Source organism: Cervus canadensis, chromosome 2 (assembly GCF_019320065.1).
Source record: "Cervus canadensis isolate Bull #8, Minnesota chromosome 2, ASM1932006v1, whole genome shotgun sequence".
NCBI lineage: Eukaryota > Metazoa > Chordata > Mammalia > Artiodactyla > Cervidae > Cervus > Cervus canadensis.
In genome coordinates, this window is record NC_057387.1 from 21829122 (window position 1) to 21835269 (window position 6148).

At 44.7% G+C, this 6148-nt stretch overlaps 1 non-coding gene across 1 annotated transcript; it reads left to right on the top strand.

The window, feature by feature from the left end:
- Positions 1-5039: 5039 nt before the first annotated feature.
- LOC122437566 lies at positions 5040-5203 on the top strand. The gene has a single exon (XR_006268374.1). It is a non-coding gene; the product is annotated as a U1 spliceosomal RNA (small nuclear RNA).
- Positions 5204-6148: the final 945 nt, after the last annotated feature.

A 6148-nucleotide genomic window follows, 5' to 3' on the forward strand; every position in this document is an offset into this window, starting at 1 on the left:
GATATTTGGGAAGATGCAAAAACTGTTTACAAAAAAAAACCCCAAAAAACCAACTCCTTTGTGCAGGTTATTGTTACATGGAATAACTTATACTATAAAACCCTAAACCAGGTGATCAATTCTCATTCTAAAGTCACAGATAAGCCTTAATAAGGGAAAGCAGGCTGTGAGTAATAATTACAGGAAATGAACAAAATTGGGGCAGATCCCACAAAGGCCCAGGTAGGAGAAGATTCTCAGGCCAATGGTTAAGCAACCTCCTGTATTAGTCAGCTCAGGCAAGCCATACAAAATTACCATAGATTGGGTGGCTTAACTATCAGTCTGTTTTCACACATTCTGGAGGATGGTTGTCCAAGATAAAGACTCATGTCACGTTCCTGTCATGTCATGTCAATTCAATTTATGATGCAAACACTCTTCCTGGCTTGCAAATGTTAGAGCAGATTTCTCACTGGGTCCTCTCCAGGCTTCTTCTGTGTGGTTGAGCTGGGGTAGGGCAGGAGCCCAAGCTCTCTGGTTTCTTTTCTTACAAGGACACTATCCTATCAGATTAGGACCCCAAGGCTATGGCCTCATTTAATCTTATGCAAGTGAGTTATATCGCTAAGTCGTGTATGACTCTTTGCAACCCCATGGATTGTAGCCTACCGGGATCCTCCATCTATGGGGTTTTCAAGGGAAGAGTACTGCAGTGGGTTGTCATTTCCTTCTCCAGGGGATCCTCCCGGCCCAGGAATCGAATGTGGATTCCCGCACTGTAGGCAGACGCTTTACCATTTGAGCCACCTTAATTACTTCCTTAAAGATAGAAGGCAGGAGAAGGGGACAACAGAAGACAAGATGGTTGGATGGCATCACAGACTCAACGGACATGAGTTTGAGCAATCTCCAGATGTGAAGGACAGGGAAGACTGGCATGCTGAAGACCACAGGGGTCGCAAAGAGGTGGACATGACTGAACAACATCTTCCTCAAAATGCTTTCTCCAAATACAGCCCCACAGGGATTAGGGGTCAACATATGAATTAGGTGGTGGTGTTGGGGGGGGTGGTGATATACATTCAGTTCCTAACACCCTCCCCAGCCTTCTCTCATGAAGGCATTTGCAGCTCTCAGCTCTAGTCCCTAGGAACTTCCTAGGCACTGGCTACTCAGATTCCTCTCCCCATAGACTTTCTCCTTCTCTCTCTCTCTCTCTGACTCTAGTACCTGAGCTCAGGGCACAGTTGTTGACTGGCTGACGCTAAGAAGCCGTGGACTGACTTGCTTTCACCTGGATGACTTTCAGAAGGGAGCAGAAATGTGGTCACTGAGGAGACTGGCTGTGGTGGCAGGCTAATGCTTCCCCAAAGATGTCCACAGCTGGGTCCCTGGAATCCATGATTATGTTACTTGACATGGCAAAAGAGACTTTGCGGTGTGATTAAATAAAAGATCTTGAGATGGGCACCCCATGGAATCACAAAGGTCCATATAGAGTGAGGAAAGGGAGTTGGTGTTAGAATAATGTGTTGTGAGAATAACTTGATCAGTTGTAACTAGCTTTGAAGATCAAAGTGGCCTATGAGAGTAGAATCTGGGCATCTTCTAGAGGCTGGACAAGGCAATGGATTCTCCCCTAGCATCTCCAAGAACCACCAGAATCCAGCTGTCACATTGATTTTAGCCCAGGGAGATTCATCTTGAACTTCTGACCTCCAGAATCATAATAAATGTGTGTTGTTTTAAGGCACTAAATATGTAGTGACATGTAAAAGTAGCAATAGGAAAGTCTTACAGTGGACCTCAGTGAATACAAAATATTTAATACCAGTTACAGTGGGAATTTGTTACCATAGCTTTAGACCAATTACTCTATCCCCAGAAATGTGAAATTTCAAACTGTTTAATTCTCAGTGTAGAAAATGTAAATAATACTGGATGAGGTACCAACCATCCCCATATAAGAGGCTGAAACCTCGCTTGCACTCAGGGATAAATGTCTAGTATGCTCCAAGACAGGGTTGTGCATGCCTGGTCTATTTGACACAGGGTTGCACTGTGTCAAATGGGGCACTGAATTTATAATGTTCTTCACTGGGCTAGCTGCAGGGCTGTCCTTTGTTATATCTTGATCAACTACTATCTGAACCCCCCTTTCCTTTGATGAGGAATTTTCCATATTCTGCAACTTCTGAGGATCACACACTTAGTTTTCTGAGGGGCTAAGATGTGGATCTATTACCAGGAACTGGCCACTCCCTACAAGTAACAAATACTCCAGCATTTAATAGGAGGTGAGAGACACAAGAGTGGGCCCTGGGAAAATTCTTTCTGGCCACTACAACAGAAGAATCCCCCCACCACAAGATCTTTAGTTGAACACCAACCAGGTGCAGCAGAAGTCATGGAACCACGGGTGGTGTCTAATGCCCAGGCCCAACAGGGTCAGCTGTGCAGTTAGAGGGTTTGTCACTGAGCAGAAGGCACCAGTGTCCTTTCCATTTGGTTTGTGTGCTCGCTTTCATCAGTCTTTTTTATTCCTCCCAGTTTGTATAAATTCATTCTCCAGTTTTCTGGAGATTCTCTAAGGTATTATTAGCCCTGGATTAAAGTTTATGTCAGATGAAAAGAGCCAGAATCTATTTCTGATGGTTGCAGAGAGAGAAATGGGGGGTGGGGTGCGGTGGGGAAGGGAGGTAGAAAGCAAGATTCTTCCTGGAAGTTAACTGCATGCTGAGTTCCTTTGCTGTTTGCCCCATGATTTTCCAGAAGTCACCTTCCCCCTTAAACCAAACGCACCTCAAGGATCAAGTTACTCCATTTCTCCTTGCTCTCTGGTCAGAAAACACAAGTTGGCTGTCTTCTCCAGCCTCCCACTTCTCTGCCCTCAGGTCTAACCCAGTCTTCTGCAGTAAGAGAAAACAAATAAACAAACCTCACTCTCCAAGCAAACACGCCATCTTTCTTGCCCTTATTGTAGTCATCAGGTTCTATTTCAGAGTCCTCATTTCTTGTACTCTGTATGGTAAGCAAAGGAAAAGCATGGTCCTTGGGATATCTGGAGAATGAAACAGGAAGAATCTGCACAGAAAACAAGTCCACTGAGTAGTACTTTGAGATGTAACCCGAAATCCATATGTTTACACACATGAAATATACATGTACTTTTATTTTGTCTCTATATTTCTACTCACTGTTTTCAGTTCAGTTCAGCTCAGTCTCTCAGTCGTGTCCGACTCTTTGCGACCCCATGAATTGCAGCACGCCAGGCCTCCCTGTCCATCACCCACTCCAGGAATTTACTCAAACTCATGTCCATCGAGTTGGTGATGCCATCTAGCCATCTCATCCTCTGTTGTCCCCTTCTCCTCCTGCCCCCAATCCCTCCCAGCATCAGAGTCTTTTCCAATGAGTCAACTCTTGGCATGAGGTGGCCAAAGTACTGGAGTGTCAGCTTCAACCTCAGTCCTTCCAATGAACACCCAGGACTGGTCTCCCTTAGGATGGACTGGTTGGAGCTCCTTGCAGTCCAAGGGACTCTCAAGAGTCTTCTCCAACACCACAGTTCAAAAGCATCAATTCTTCGGTGCTCAGCCTTCTTCATAGTCCAACTGTGACACCCATACATGACCACTGGAAAAACCATAGCCTTGACTAGACGGACCTTTGTTGGCAAAGTAATGTCTCTGCTATTTAATATGTTATCTAGGTTGGTCATCACTTCCCTTCCAAGGAGTAAGCCTCTTTTAATTTCATGGCTGCAGTCACCATCTGCAGTGATTTTGCAGCCCCCAACAATAAAGTCTGACACTGTTTCCACTGTTTCCCCATCTATTTCCCATGGAGTGATGGGACCGAATGCCATGATCTTAGTTTTCTGAATGTTGAGCTTTAAGCCAACTTTTTCACTCTTCTCTTTCACTTTCATGAAGAGAATTTTTAGTTCCTTCGCTTTCTGCTATAAGGGTGGTGTGATCTGCATGTCTGAGGTTATTGATATTTCTCCCGGCAATCTTGATTCCAGCTTGTGCTTCTTCCAGCCCAGCGTTTCTCATGATGTACTCTGCATATAAGTTACATAAGCAGGGTGACAATATACAGCCTTGATGTACTCCTTTTCCTATTTGGAACCAGTCTGTTGTTCCATGTCCAGTTCTAACTGTTGCTTCCTGACATGTTTTTACAACTTATTTATTACTTAAAAACTTTTGCATCAGCGTAACACACGGTCCCTAAATTTCTCTCCTCGGGGTGCAATTCAGCCCGGAGGGTCAGCCTCCGAGGAGCCTGGCAAAATCCGTCCGTATCTCCATGTATATGTATGGCTGAATCCCTTCGCTATTAACCTGAAACTATCACAACATTGTTAACTGACTATACCCAAATAAAAAATAAAAATTTTAAATAAAAAAAGAAATGAAAACCCGTGTATGTCTCATTTAAACAGTGAAGGTTATATGCTCAGTCGTGTTGGACTTTTTGCAACCCCATAGATTGTAGCTTACCAGGATCCGCCGTCTATGGATTTTTCCAGACAAGAACATTGGAGTGAGTTAGCCATTTCTTCAGGGGACCCTCGCGATCCAGGAATGGAACCCGGGTTTCCTGTATTACAAACTGACGCTTTACCGCCTGAGCCACCAATGACGCCCCAGGCCTTTTCTATCGTTTTAAGTAGGTGGATTGCAAACTTTGATGAAGTCATGACGTCACTTCCCGTCACAGGGGACTCGCCATTGGTCATCTCGACAGGGGTGGGGCCGGGCTTGGGTTGAAGAAGAGGAGCCGCCTTAGAGGTCCTGAATGGGGTTGGTTTATGTAAATCTTGCAGCAGGGTGGTCCTATTCCCGGCGACCCACTTCCCCGGTTACGGAAATTTTCCTGAGATTTTGTTGGATTTCTTTTTTTAGAAGAGTTATTTGGAGGGACTGAGGGGCGTGGGAAAGGAGAGGGTGCGGAGGATAGTGGAAAAATTGAGGGGCAACGGCAAAGTCAGCGTGTGTGTACAGTGAACGGGTCTAAGGCTGTGCGGGGGGCAGGGGGAAGGTCAACTCATACTTACTTGGCAGAGGAAATCCCATGATCAAGAAGGTGGTTCTCCCAGGGCGAATCTTACCCATTGCCCTCCGGGTGTGTTGACTTCTGCGATTTCCTCAAATAGAGGAAACTCGACTGTGTAATTTATGCAAGTGGAGAACAGCTTGCGCGATTTCCCCTGATAACTAAGTAATAACTGCAGACTTGGTCTGTGTTTCCTTGGTGGTGATTTAGTTATTAAGTTGTATCTGACTCTTGTGGTTCCCACGGAATGTAGTTTGCTAGGCTTCTCTGTGAGATTTTTTCAAGGCAAAAATACTGGACTGAGTCGTTATTGTTTCCCCAGGGAACCTTCTTAACCTGGAAATCACACTCGGGTCTCCTCGCATCAGGTGGCCCAAGGACTGCAGTTTCAGCTTCAATACTGGTTCTTCCAATAAACATCGAGAACTCATCTTCTTTAGGATGAACTCCTTGGATCTCCTTGCAGTCCAAGGGACTCTCAAGAGTCTTCTCCAACACCACAGTTCAAAAGCATCAATTTTTCAGCGCTCAGCTTTCTTTATAGTCCACCTCTCACATCCATACATGACCACTGGAAAAACCATAGCCTTGACTAGACAGACCTTTGTTGGCAAAGTAATGTCTCTGCTGTTTAATATGCTATCTAGGTTGGTCATAACTCTCCTTCCAAGGAGTAAGTGTCTTTTTATTTCATGGCTGCAATCACCATCTGCAGTGATTTTGAAGCACAGAGAAATAAAGTCAGCCATTGTTTCCACTGTTTCCCCATCTCTTTCCCATGAAGTGATGGGATCGGATGACATGATATTAGTTTTCTGAATGTTGAGTTTTAAGCCAACTTTTTCACTCTCTTCTTTCACTTTCCTCAAGAGAATTTTTACTTCTTCACTTTCTGCCATAAGGGTGGTGTCATCTGCATATGTGAGGTTATTGATATTTCTCCCGGCAATCTTGATACCAGCTTGCGCTTCTTCCAGCCCAGCATTTCTCATGATGTACTCTGCATATAAGTTAAATAAGCAGGGTGACAGTATACAGCCTTGATGTCCTCCTTCTCCTATTTGGAACCAGTCTGTTCCATGTCCAGTTCTAACTGTTGCTT